Source organism: Mirounga leonina, unplaced genomic scaffold (assembly GCF_011800145.1).
Source record: "Mirounga leonina isolate KUSES-001 unplaced genomic scaffold, KU_Mleo_1.0 Mir_53, whole genome shotgun sequence".
NCBI classification, from domain to species: Eukaryota; Metazoa; Chordata; class Mammalia; order Carnivora; family Phocidae; genus Mirounga; species Mirounga leonina.
This window is the reverse complement of record NW_023270807.1, coordinates 54,277,442-54,292,069: the sequence shown is the minus strand read 5'-3', so window position 1 is coordinate 54,292,069 and position 14,628 is coordinate 54,277,442. Positions and strand designations below refer to the sequence as shown.

Below are 14,628 nucleotides of genomic sequence, written 5' to 3'. Positions count from 1 at the left end.
TGTGTAAATACAAACTGTTCCGTTTTGTTCCATAAAGCAAAGGATGCTATAGTCACAAAACAGGTATCTGATCAAGTCTGGGAGTTTGGGAAGACTGTTAAAGGGTTGAGGTTCAGGGGGTTACCTGGGTTAGCAGGGCCAGGTGCTGTGTAGATAAGTGGCCCATGAACCAGAAAAAGGCAGAGATGAAAATTCATATAGAGATGTATGATTAGCTGTTGGTCAAATGTTTTTCTAAGAACTCTAGTTTATAAGGGCCCCACAAATGACTTCTCTGGGAGTCACCAGTTTGGCAATGATGGAATTTCATAGTCTGAAGGAGTGAGTTGGGAAGCACTAGAAGAAAAGGGAAAGAGAACTTAATTATCCTCCATTTATTTAAAAAAAAATTCTCAAAAATTGTCCAGGTTTATGATCTCCATTTCCCCTCTTCCATCCCTCTTAACCCACTCCTTTCATTCCTCTGAAAATGCTCTTAGTTACCAATGACCTTCATGTTGCCAAATCTACTGATCAATTCTCAATCTTCATTCCTTCAAGCTATCAGGAGTATTTGACAGAGCTGACCATCCTCCTTGAAACACTTTCTACATTTGGCTCCCCAAATACCATACTCCACTGGTTTTTCTCCCTACTCCACTGGCTACTCTACACCTCTATGTTCTTTACCAGAGCCTCCTCTCATCCTGAGCTCTATGTGATGAAACCCTGCTGTGTTTAGCCCTTGAACTTACTCCCCATCTATATTCTTTCCCTAAATGACCTCAGTTAGTATCATGGATCCAAATACCATCAATATGCTGATAACTCTTAAATGTATATCCCTACTTATATCTGATTTCCTGCACTGAAGACCATTATATCCAACTGCCTGCTAAATTTATCCACTTAGGTAGGTGAGCAGATTCTGGAGCTAAGCTCCCTAGATTCAGATCCTAACTTTGCCTTCCACTAGTTGGGCAAAGGAGATATAACTTCTTTGTGAATCAGTTTCATCAATTGCAAAATGGGCACAATATTATTAATCTATCTCAGATGTGAATGAGCTAATATATTTAAAGTATGTCTTATAACAGTGCTTGGTATCTTCCAAGTGGCATATTGATAGGCACCCCAAAGCAGAATTCATCTTCTTTGTGACTCTTCATCTTAGTTAATCTCATCTCCCATCACCCAGCTGTTAAGCCAAAAACTTACTCAAGCAAATAATGAAACTCTTCTCTCACACAATTCACATCTGTTCCATCAGCTAATTCCACCAACCCCACCTTCAAGTACATCTCAACTGTATCTCACCACTTCTACTTAAGTCTAAGCTACTAAATTCTCTCACCTGGAGAATTCCAAGAGCCCTCTACCAATCTCCCCACTTCCAAACTTGTCCCATATAGTTTATTCTCCCCATTGCAGTTGGAGTGATTTAGTAAGACTTGGGTTGTTTTACCCCCCCTGCTCAAAACCCTCCAATGTTTTCCCATAACACTCAGAGTAAGCCAGAGTCTTTACAACCAATAGGATTTGGCCCTCCCCATTACATGCCCCCTCCTAGTCTCATCATTTACCACTTGCTCTCTTTCTTACTTCTTCCGGGAACTCTTGTTCTTGCTCAAACATGCTGAACATGCTCCCCAGAGATCAACTTGGCTCGCTCCCTCACTTCACTCAGATGTCCGCTTACATGTCACTTCATCAGTGAGGCTTCTCTAGGCCTTCCTATATAAAACAGCATATCCAGCCAGGCATTCTCTAACCTCTCACTCTGCTTTATGTTTTTAATAGCACTCAATTATATTTTGTGTTTGTTTGTCATTGCCAGCCCCACCCTCCACCAGAATTTAAGCTCCATGTTAAGGTCTCACGTTACTAACTGCTCCATCTCCAGCACTTATAACAATACTTGGCATTTATTTTTTTATTTTTTTTTTTAAGATTTTATTTATTTATTCATGAGAGACAGAGAGAGAGAGGCAGAGGGAGAAGCAGGCTCCCAAGGAGCAGGGAGCCCGATGCGGGGCTCGATCCCAGGACCCTGGGATCATGACCTGAGCCAAAGGCAGACGCTTAACCATCTGAGCCACCCAGGCGCCCCAGTTATGTTATTCCATAGAACCCCATTTTATTTTATTTTATTATTAGTTTTTAAAGATTCTATTTGTTTATTTGACACAGAGAGAGAGCACAAGAGGGGGAGCAGCAGAGGGAGAGGGAGAAGCAGACTCCCCGCCGAGCAGGGAGCCCGATGCTGGACTCCATCCCGGGACTCCAGGATCATGACCTGAGCCGAAGGCAGACGCTCAACCATCTGAGCCACCCAGGCGCCCAATACTTGGCATTTAATAGCTGCTCCAAAACTATTGAACAAATGAATGTAGGTAATTTCTTCTGAACAGACTGTTAATCTCAGAAATTTTAGGAAGTTGTTTTTGCCTAACCAGTCCCCATGCCCCCATCCCTACCCATCCTTACTACAGTGTTTCTTCCATGTTATGCCCCAATTAAAGGTAAAATCTGGCTGTTAGTATCCTGGATTATGCCTTCCTAGGGCTGTTCCATACATGTACATTCTCAACCACCTCTCTTTTCAAAATGATAAGCAGATCTTTTCGAAATGACTACATCACAGCTTTCCTGTGATGTTGCTGGTTTTCTATGTAGGGAGAGAAATCTAATGTCTTAGTTAAGACAGTTTAAGGAAAATGGGACAATTATTATAATAATACATCATCTCAGCTATGAATAAAAGGGTAAGAATATTGATACACCACAAAAGGTACCAGAACTAGAAAATTTAAAAAAGCCTTTAGGAGAAACTCAACTCTCCTCTTGGTTTATTTTTGTATTTGTTCTCAGTCTCATTCTCATTATGTTTAATCCTCTTCGTCCTCTCTGGCCACATGGTATTTCATCTGTACTCTTCTGTGCTCTTCGCTCCCCTCTCTATCTCGTTTTCTCTACTTACTTCTGCATGTGGTGGGAGGTGGCTGTGCCACAGTTCCTGAATCAGAATCACCTCAGATCAAGTGCACAGGGCAGAAGAAGCTAGCCCTTTTCAGTCCCCATTACAAATCCTCGGGAGAGAGAATCCTTTAGCTGGCCAGGGAGGCAGGGTCTTTTCCATACATCGGGCTGCCAGGGACCTGGCCTTAAAGAAAAGAAAGTTATGTTGAATTGAGCAGACAACCGCCAAAGGGTTCTACTGCAGTTAGAAATCAGAAGTGAATAATAAGAAATATGTACAGCCTAACACTGACTAGAAGTTTTAGGGTCAGGGACCATCTTTCCCGCGTTTGGCTTAGCCATTTCTAATATCCAAAAAAACATAAAATGTATACAGTGAACAAACAACAAAGTGCCTCCCTTCTCATCTTCCAAATTTTAACTAGTAACTGTTTCTGTGTGTGGTCTCTGTGTAACCTTGCACATATAACTTTTGCTGTAATACATAAGTGAGTTCATATGCACTGTGAGTCTGTAACTTAAAATACATCTTAAAAAATAACAGCAAGGTGCCATTATCTCCATTTAATAAATGAAGAAAGAATTTAACAGGTTGTTTCCTATGACAACTGTCTCCCTGATTGGTCTCTGCATCTTCCTATCAAATGTGAAAATTATGTTTGATAGGTTCACCTATGGTCCACTGCTGGCCAGAATAGAGTAAGTCCACTAGAGCACATCTTATCCACCAACTGCAATTAAAAACTCTGGACAAAAACAAAAAGAAAATGCCTCAGGATTCTGTAACTTAAAGAATACCAGGTATACTGGAGAGCAAAGTCAAAATCTAAAAGTCAGTATAGTGATGATGAGATTCCTGTTGTTCTTCCTTTATCTCCCCGCTTTGACCCAAGGGCAGACTGAATTGGGAACTCCATCATGAGCATGCAGAGCAAACGTTCAATAGAAACCCATCTTTCTTGCAAAAGACCAGCAAAATAGGCCACTTCTTAGCCCTTCCCCAAGTCCAACCATAATCACAGAGCTGTACTGTTATGGTGGATGTAGGGTGAGCACTTAAAACTTCGAGCAAAACTTCACATCTTAGAATAGAAGAAGTAAGAAAAAAATGACTTTGTTGTGCAAAGAGTGTGTCAGGGAGAGGATTCTCTCTCCTTTCATTTTTCATTTTATTTATTTATTTATTTTTACTTTTGTTTTTGTTTTTCTCTTTCCTTCCATTGTTTTTTCCAGAGGGGGCTTATCACATGGAACTACGTGGCAGTTCAAGAGGACCTCATCTGAAAGAACTCCATATTTCTATCCAGAAGAACCAGGAAAAAAGTCCCTTGGAACCAGAGAATGTAGGGGAAATCCTGGTGAGGACAGAGCTGGGAGAAATCATTTACTTCTGTGTGTGAATCAATACAAGTCTCAGGCTCACCCCTAAATTGTACACATGTGAAACATAACCAAAGAAATGAATCAAAGGTTTTGCAAATTGAACATGTATATAACCCACTGCCCAAGCTTCAAACTAACCCAAGTGGCATATGCAAAGGGTAGATCCAAATAACATAACAAATACTTTGAAAACTGAAAAGCCATTCACCCACAATACTTAACAGTTTGAACCTAACTGGACTGTTGTTTCCCAAAAAACGATAAGCTTCCCCCCAAAACAAAGCAAACATTATTGAAGTATTCTAACAGAATGCCAAAGTCTCATAAAATGAAATTGTAGAACATATAATCTAAAAGTACTAAACATGTAAAAAACCAGCAAATCTGACCAAATTTCAAGGGAAAATATAATCAACAGATGCTAATCCTGCAATGACCAGATATTAAAATTATCAGACATTAAAGCAGCTATTACAACCATACCTAAGATATGTTGTGGGTTCAATTTCAGACCACTGCTATAAAGTGAATATTGCGATAAAGTGAGTGAGATGAATTTTTGGCTTCCTAATGCATACCAAAGTTATGTTTACACTAAACTGTAGTCTAGCATTATGTCTTAAAAAAACAATGCATACACCTTAATTAAAAATACTTTATTGCTAAACAATGCTAACCATCATCTGAGCTTTTTTAGTAAATTGTAATCTTGCTGGTGGAGGATCTTGTTTGATGTTGATGGCTGCTGACTGATCAGACTGGTGGTTGCTGAAGGTTGGGGTGGCTCTGGCAATTTCTTAAAGTAGACAACAATGCAGTTTGCTTTATTGATTGACTCTTTCTTTCACAAATGATTTCTCTGTAGCACATGATTCTGTTTGATAGTATTTTAACCACAGAAGAACATTTTATCAAAACTAGTGTCAATCCTCTCAAACCCTGCTAATGCTTTATCAAGTAAGTTTATGCAATATTCTAAATTCTTTGTTGTCATTTCAACAACTTCCACAGCATCTACAACATGAACAGATTCCATCTCAAGAAACCACTCTCTTTGCTTACCCATCAGAAGCAACTCCTCATCCATTCAAGTTTTATCATGAAATTGCAGCAATTCAGTCACATCTTCAGGCTCCATTTCTAGTTCTCTTGCTATTTCTACCACATCTGCAGTTACTTCCTTCACTAGAGTCTTGAATCCCTCAAATTCAACCATGAGGGTTGGAATCCACTTCTTCCAAGTTCTTATTATTGATATTTTGATCTCTTCCCATGAATCATGAATGTTCTTAATGGCTTCTAGAATGAAGGTTTTCAATTTACTTTGCAAAGATCTATCAGAGGAATCACTAACTACGGCAGCTAGAGCCTTACAAAATATATTTCTTAAGTAATAAAATTTGAAAGTCAAAACTTTGATCCATGGTTTGCAGAGTAGATGTGTTAACAGGCATAACAGCAACATTAATCTCACTATACATCTCCATCAGAGCTCTTGAGTGACCAGGTGCATTGTCAATGAGCAGTAATATTTTGAAAGGAATCTTTTTGTTCTGAGTATTAGGTCTCAACAGTAGGCTTAAAATATTCAGTAAACCATGTTATAAATAGATGTGCTGTCATTCAGGCTTTGTTTTTGCATTACACAGCATAGGCAGAATAGAGTTTTGCTGCTATAAACATCGGGGTGCACATACCCCTTTGGATCCCTACATTTGTGACTTTGGGGTAAATACCCAGTAGTGCAATTGCTGGGTCGTAGGGTAGCTCTATTTTCAACTTTTGGAGGAACCTCCATACTGTTTTCCAGAGTGGCTGCACCAGCTTGCATTCCCACCAACAGTGTAGGAGGGTTCCCCTTTCTCCGCATCCCCAACAACATCTGTCATTTCCTGACTTGTTAATTTTAGCCATTCTGACTGGTGTGAGGTGGTATCTCACTGAGGTTTTGATTTGGATTTCCCTGATCCTGAGCGATTTTGAGCACTTTTTCATGTGTCTGTTGGCCATTTGGATGTCTTCTTTGGAAAAATGTCTGTTCATGTCTTCTGCCCATTTCTTGATTGGATTATTTGTTCTTTGGGTGTTGAGTTTGATAAATTCTTTATAGATTTTGGATACTAGCCCTTTATCTGATATGTCATTTGCAAATATCTTCTCCCATTCTGTCACTGTCTTTTGGTTTTGTTGACTGTTTCTTTTGCTGTGCAAAAGCTTTTTATCTTGATGAAGTCCCAATAGTTCATTTTTGCCCTTGCTTCCCTTGCCTTTGGCGATGTTTCTAGGAAGAAGTTGCTGCAGCTGAGGTCGAAGAGGTTCCTGTCTGTGTTCTCCTTTAGGATTTTGATGGACTCCTGTCTCACATTTACAATGGAATATTATGCAGCCATCAAAAGAAATGAAATCTTGCCATTTGCAATGATGTGGATGGAACTGGAGGGTATTATGCTGAGCGAAATAAGTCAATCAGAGAAAGACATGTATCATATGACCTCGCTGATATGAGGAATTCTTAATCTCAGGAAACAAACTGAGGGTTGCTGGAGTGGTGGGGGTGGGAGGGATGGGGTGGCTGGGTGATAGACATTGGGCAGGGTATGTGCTATGGTGAGCGCTGTGAATTGTGTAAGACTGTTGAATCACAGACCTGTACCTCTGAAACAAATAATACATTATATGTTAAAAAAAAAAAAAAAAGAAGAAGAAGAAGATAGCAGGAGGAGAAGAATGAAGGGGGGGAAAATCGGAGGGGGGAGATGAACCATGAGAAACTATGGACTCTGAGAAACAAACTGAGGGTTCTAGAGGGGAAGAGTGTGGGGGGATGGGTTAGCCTGGTGATGGGTATTAAAGAGGGCACATATTGAATGGAGCACTGGGTGTTATATGCAAACAATGAATCATGGAACACTACATCAAAAACTAATGATGTAATGTATGGCGATTAACATAACATAAAAAAAAAAGAACAGATTTTTGCATAATTCTTAAGGGCCCTAGGATGTTCAGAATGGCTAATAAACACTGACTTCAACATAAAGTCACCAGCTGCATTAGCCCCTAACAAGAAAGTCAGACTATCCTTTGAAGCTCTGAAGCTTTGAAGCCTTGAAACCAAGCACTGATTTTTAACCTCCTAGCTATAAAAGTCCTACCTGGCATCTCTCAATAGAAGGCTATTCCATCTATATTGAAAATCTATTGTTTAGTGTAGCTACCTTCTTGCATTATCTTAGGTAGATCTTCTGGATAACTTACTGCAGCTTCTACAACAGCACTTACTGCTTCACCTTGCATTTTGATGTTATAGAGATGGTTTCTTTCCTTAAACCTCATGAACCAATCTCTGCTAGCTTAAACTTTTCTCCTACAGCTTCCACTCTCTCAGCCTTCACTGAATTGGAGAGAATTGGGGCCTTGTTCTGGATTAGGCTTTGTTTTAAGGAAATGTTGTGGCTGGTTTGATCTTCTATCCAGACCATCAGTTCTGGCTATCCCTTCCCAAATCTGTGCCTTGGAAAATCCATAAGATTCAGCTTCCTAAGGGAGGGAAACCTGAATGGGAAGAAATCAGAGAGGGAGACAAACCATGAGAGACTCGTGACTCCAGGAAACAAACTGAGGATTGTGGAAAGGGAGGTGGATGGGGGAATGGGGTGACTGGGTGATGGGCATTAAGGAGGGCACGTGGTGTTATAGGCAATGAATGAATCATTGATGACTACATCATAAACGAATGATGTACTATATGTTGGCTAATTGAATTTAAATTTTAAAAAAAGATTCAGCTTCTTAAAAATCAGGAAATTAGGGTAGAGATTAATATGCAGGAAGTTTATTAAGGAGTTCTCTTGGAAACAACCACCTGTGGGCAGAGGGAGCACCAGTGTAATTTCCACGAGTCCTCAGCCAACTGATGGGAACTCTGAAGCTGGGATAACCCTTCATAGTTATCCCAAGTTAGGTCAGGAGGAGGGAAAACTGGGCATTTATACCTTCATGCCACTGCCATTGGATATCAGATGCACTGATTTGGGTAAGCAGGCTGTCTTTACTCAAAGCAATTCTAAAAAAAGTTGACAGCCCAGAGCTGACAGCAGCACTTCAGCAGCTAGGGAAACAAGTCCTTTATCCTGGAAGGAGTATCTGGGTGGCACACCATAGTGTCCTATACACTAACCTCTCAAAGTACTTTTCTGCTCTGGCACTCTTGGAGTCTTAAAATGGTGGCATCATAAGGATTAGTCAGGAAACAATGCAAAGTGAAAAAATTAAAGTCTTCATCTCACTCACCTCCCACAAAAAAAAAAAAAATAGAAAATTAAAGAAGATACTGGGTGGGGGTGGGCAGTGTGTTGCAGGGACATATTAAAACACTTTTACTTATAACTGCTGGCTTTCAGAGGGAAAAATCTTAGAGCTCCAAGGAAATTTATGCCTTTAAATAGACATTATACAACAAACCTATTAATACCACTCAGCGCTTGGCAATATTTTTCTATAATGGGCCAAATAATAAATAGTTTAGGTTTTGTGGACCATACACTCTTAGTTGCAACCCTCAACTCTGAAGCTCTAGGGAAAAAGCAGCCACAGACAATATGTTAACTAATGGGTATGTCTGAGTTCCAATAAACTTAGAAAAACTGATGGCAGGCCAGATGTGGCCCATGGGTTATAGTTTGCTCACTGATATAACTAACGTAACTGAATTACACAAAATTTAACTCATTCTCTTTCTAGACACCATAGAACACCATACAAACCCTAGAATAAATACATGACTTTCAAGTGAAAGGGGATTAAACTGTTTTCTTGTTAAGCCACTTCTATACTGAATTTTTTGTCACTTGTAGCTGCACCCAACCCACATTATTATAGAAATTTACTGTAGATTGAGTGATCAAAGAAGGCTTCTATGACAGGGAAATGTTTTAGCCTCTATGATTTAGTGCTGTTTGGAAAGGAAAACCAATGGGTATTTGCCAGGGCAAATTCCCTCATATTCATGTTAACCTAGCCCCTAATTTTAGTTAGAATAAAGATTGTCCTTCCCAGCTTGCCTAACTTGTAGCAAGATGTGACACAGCTAAACTAATAACAAGGAAGTACCAAAGTGGGTCAGAAATTTGGTGAAATGCCTAGGCACATCTGAGGGTGGACACTGTAGTTTCCAAAACATGGTTTCCACAATATGGTTTCCAAAATATGCTCTGTGATGCTATATGTAAACGTATGTAGTATGGGCAACTTCTAGAATTGAACTTAGGGGCTTACATGCCCTTTTCCCTTTTTCTCTTTCCTGCCAGCTAAAATATATATATGTGCTGGCCACAGCAAGAGTAGCCTTCATGAACTAATAGGTGAACTTGAAATAGAAGCCACACATTAAAGAGATACAAGATTTAAGGCTCCTGAGATCCTGCTACCATGCAACACCACCAGGTCTAGACTGATTCCATGACTCTCATGTGAGAGGGAAGGATGATTTTTCTTGTTAAGCCATAGTTATTCTGAGTTTTATACCACTTGCAGCTTTACCCAACTCAAGCTATTATAGAAATTTATGTTAAAATAAAGGGTCGGGCGCCTGGGTGGCTCAGTTGGTTAAGCGACTGCCTTTGGCTCAGGTCATGATCCTGGAGTCCCTGGATCGAGTCCCGCATCAGGCTCCCTGCTCAGCAGGGAGTCTGCTTTGCCCTCTGACCCTATCCCCTCTCATGTGTTCTCATCTCATTCTCTCTCTCTCAAATAAATAAATAAATAAATAATCTTAAAAAAAATAAAAATAAAGGGTCAACAGAAGTCTCTGTGAGGGAGAGAGGCTTTAGCTAAGATCTCATGGATGAAAAGGAGCCAGGTCTAGAAAAAGCAAGAGAAAAAAATGGTTCTGGCATAAGGCAAAGTTTGCACAAACATTTTGAGGCAGGGAAGAATGTGTGAGAACTGAAAGGCCAGTGTGGCTGATAATTTGTGAAAGAGATGGAGAGTGGTACAAGGTAAGACTGTAGACATAAGAAGGGGTCAAATCACAAACATGAGCTTAGATTTCACTCTAACTATAGCTGGAGGCCACTGAAGGATTTTAAGCGAGGAAGAGTTTCGATCCAATTTGTACCTCCCTTTGGCAGCTGCAGATGACTGCCCCCTAACATCAGATCTCCAGTGGCCCTCCAGCCTCTTCCTGTTGATGTCAGCTGAGCCCCCCCAGACAGTCCTCTTGGACAAGCTTCCTCTTAAGACACCTCAGGTCTGGCTACCTCCCTCAGGACCCACACACTGTTTACCTACTCCAGTGGCATTACAGCCCACTCCCTCCACAGCACTTTCTCCTTGCCCTGACACCACAAGCCACTCCAGCCAACTTTCTGCCTTTAGGTTTGGCAGCATAGAGACTAGAACCTGTGTACTTCAAATGCCAGGGGATACATGTGAGCCTTTCAAAGTGGTTCTCTGCAGTTCCCCTCTCTGGCCTTGGGGAAAAAAAAGGGAGGTGGGGAACCACTGCAGACTTCCACATGTAGTCTCCAAAGAAACCCCCACTCTTGAAACTAACCCCTAGTGAATTTTTTTTAATAAAGACTAAAATTAAATGATCAACTAATGCTGATAAAATTGTAATAATGATCTAGCACCTCAGAATATTTGGTACTTTACAGTAATTTTTCTTATAGTGATGCCTCAGCTGAAACTCCAAGGCTAAGAAAGTATAATTATAACATCTTTCAAAAAGATTTCCCCCCAAAAGATACAATCATTAATAGCTGAACACCAGACACAATATTTTATTCGTTTAGTCAAAAGTACTTTTAAGGATCTACTTACTATATGCAGGCACTATCCTAGATACCAAGGATAATAATGGACAAATCTCAAGTGAATAATCTAGTGAGAAGACAGATATGGACACAATTATTCTGTTATAGTATGTAAAATATATTATATACAGATATATAAGTATATATATATATATTCTATATATAAAAGTTATGAGTTATACTTGTATGACATGAAAATCTATCCCAGAAATGTTTAGTAAAGAATAGCAGAGCATCAATACAACCTTAAGTAATCATGCTGGAATACTGCCAATGAGGGAAACTTGCCCAAGCCTTGGTGTTCAGAATTTTTATTGGGGCTCCATTATGTAGGCATGATCAAATCATTACCCATGTGGTTGATCTCAGTATCCAGGCTGACTGATACTGCATGACCCAAAGGCCCACCCTAAATCGCACTGCTGGTCTTTTGGATGAGGCCAGGTCCACCCTAAACCATTCTGTCAGACTATCCAGTGTGACCCAAGGCCCCCAGGCAAAAAGACACTTTTATCACATAAAACATCCCAAAGATTATTTAGAGATCACCTCCCATAAGCCAAGGGCAAAGGTCAAATCCCCATCTGGACCAGGTTAAATTCTATATACCTGTCAAGGCCTTGTCATTTCAAGATTCAACTGGGGAAGAATCTACTTCCCAAGCTCATTCACACTGGTTGTCAGGATTCAGCTCCTTGTGAACTATTGAGCCGAGGACCACAGCCAGAGCCTGCCCTCAGTTTTTGCTACATGGTCCTCTCTAACATGACAGTTTACTTCATCAAAGTGAACAAGTTGAGAAGGCAAGACAGAGAAAGTGACATTGAGAGAGAGTGTCAGCAAGACGGAACTCACAGTCTTTTGTAAACTAATCATAGAAGTGATATGCCAGCTTGTTTCATTTTTCCCCTCCCTTCCCCTATGACCAGAGAAGGAGACAAACCATAAGAGACTCTTAATCTCAGGAAACAAACTGAGGGTTGCTGGAGTGGAGGGGTTGGGAGGGATGGGGTGGCTGGGTGATGGACATTGGGGAGGGTATGTGCTATGGTGAGTGCTGTGAATTGTGTAAGACTGACAAATCACAGACCTGTACCCCTGAAACAAATAATACATTATATGTTAATTAAAAAAAAAAAACTGCAGAAGTTTAGATTAAAAAAAAAAAAAGAAGAAGAAGAAGAAGAAAGAAGAAGAATATGCCGGGATGTCTGGGTGGCTCAGTCGGTTAACTGTCTTTGGCTCAGGTCATGATCCCAGGGTCCTGGGATTGAGTCCTGCATCGGGCTCCTTGCTCAGCAGGGAGCCTGCTTCTCCCTCAGCCTGCCACTCCCCCTGCTTGTTTGCTCTCTCTCTGGCAAATAAATAAAAGAAGTGATAGGCCATCAATTTTTGCTCTATTTTATTCATTATTAGCAAGTCATTAGGTTTAGTCCACACTCAAGCAGAAAAGATCACACAAAGGTGTGAATACAAGGCAGCAGAGATTCTTGGGGGCCATGTTAGAAACTGCCTACCTCAGTGGTCTTAGGGAAAAGGGTAAGGAAGAGGGAGAGATGGAAGGTAAAAAGAAGAGGGGTAATTGATGAATCAAGCTTCTGGACGCAAAAGGAAATAAAATGAGAGCACATGCAGAAGATACTAAAACATACAGAAAAATGAATGAGGATCAATAATGAAATTTTCTTGGGTCCAGATGTTTAAAGTCCCTATATGGTATACCACATTGTTAATGACCCAATGTGCTGAACAGCTGCAGGAGAATTCCTTTTACTGTATAGAAAAGTTGCTCCTTCTCAACTAACTAAACCTCCCCATTGCTACTGAAGTAGTCATTTAAATCATGGTATCTAGGCAGGGAGTAGCACTTGGAACAGTTCATTATCGCTTGCACAAAATTAGTGTAATAAAATACTGTGAATTGACAGAAAGTCAACTGAAGGTGGGTTGTACACACACTGGCAATAGACAGCTCATAGAGAAAACCTAATATTTTCATAACTGAGTTAGCTATCTTAGTGTATCCTCAATGATGGCCAATTGTTCAGTAAGATCATTAAAGCTAGTATTGGTCAGATTTTACCAAAATGCTAAATCCAATTCTAGGCTTATAAGCAGTAACTATAAAGGTAATGTGACCCTCTGTTTCATTTAAGGCATGAAGGAATGGTCTTAAACTTTAAATAAGATTTCAATTAAAATGGTGATAACACTTCTGAAATTGAGGGCTTTAACCTTTGGGATATATTAGATTCAGTTGAATTTATAAAGTTTCCCTACTAAAAACATGACATTCATATTAAGTTATTTGACTGAGTATGATGATAATAATCAAATAGTTTATAAATACATTTAAAAGGAAACAGTAAGTCAGAATGGGTTCACTAATATAACACTCAAATTCTATCATATGTCCTCCCCTTCTGAATGTTGTTGGAGAAAATCACAAAACCAAGCTAACAGAACTCTTAATTTTTCATCATAAATCTCAAATAGTCACTCAACACCCCCAGACATTCCTACTACACTTCCCTAGTAAAAATACTTTTTTTACTCACTAATATGATAAGGACACATCTCAAATCTCTAACAACCACTCTTTCCTCTCACTTCCAGGTGATATGTCACAAGGAAAATAGATGAAATAAAACAAAAACTACCTCAAATTCCAACCACCCAGTTCACCAACTTCAGCTATCTTTCTCTGCATACCTTTCATTTTTCCTATTAATGAAAAATTGTCCCTGATCCTATTAAAAGATATGTCATTTATGTAGTGAATACTGTTGTCTTCCCAATGTCTGCAGTTCCACAACCATTCCCTTTCTCTTCAATATCAACTTTTCCCTTTATACTTGGTAATTGCCATAGCCTCACAAACGTGATATATTTCCTGTCTTCAAAACACCATCTCTTGATGCCCACATCTCCCTCCTGCCCTAATTTTATTTTATTTAATTAATTTATTTACATATTTCTAAGATTTATTTGTTTTAGAGAGAGAGAGTGTGTGTATGAGCACGCTCAAGTGCAAGAACAGGGGGAGGGGCAGAGGAAGAGGGAGGGAGAGAGAGAATCTCCAGCAGACTCCCTGCTGAGCACAGAGCCCCACACAGGGCTGGATCTATTGGGATGCTATTAAAATGGTATTGTTTTTTTTTTTTTAAAGATTTTATTTATTTATTTATTTGAGAGAGAGAGAGAGAAACAGCATGAGAGGGGAGAGGGTCAGAGGGAGAAGCAGGCTCCCCGCTGAGCCTGGAGCCTGATGTGGGACTCAATCCCAAGACTCCAGGACCATGACCTGAGGCAGTCGCTTAACCAACTGAGCCACCTAGGCGCCCAAAATGGTATTGCTTTTTAAATTATAGTTTCTAAGTGTTCATTGCTTGTCTAGAAAAACACAATTGTTTTCCTGAATGATAGCAGTTTTGCCTCCTCCTTTCCCAACTCTTTCATTCTCATACCT

The 14,628-nt window shown here is 40.0% G+C and overlaps 1 protein-coding gene across 1 annotated transcript in view; it reads right to left on the bottom strand.

The window, feature by feature from the left end:
* The window catches only part of LOC118001450, a 469,207-nt gene that overhangs the window by 451,182 nt on the left and 3,397 nt on the right, over positions 1-14,628 (bottom strand). Inside the window, exon 3 of the mRNA XM_034991563.1 lies at positions 2,960-3,142. The gene's annotated coding sequence lies outside the window, so the exon portion shown is untranslated. The remainder of the gene's footprint in view (positions 1-2,959; positions 3,143-14,628) is intronic.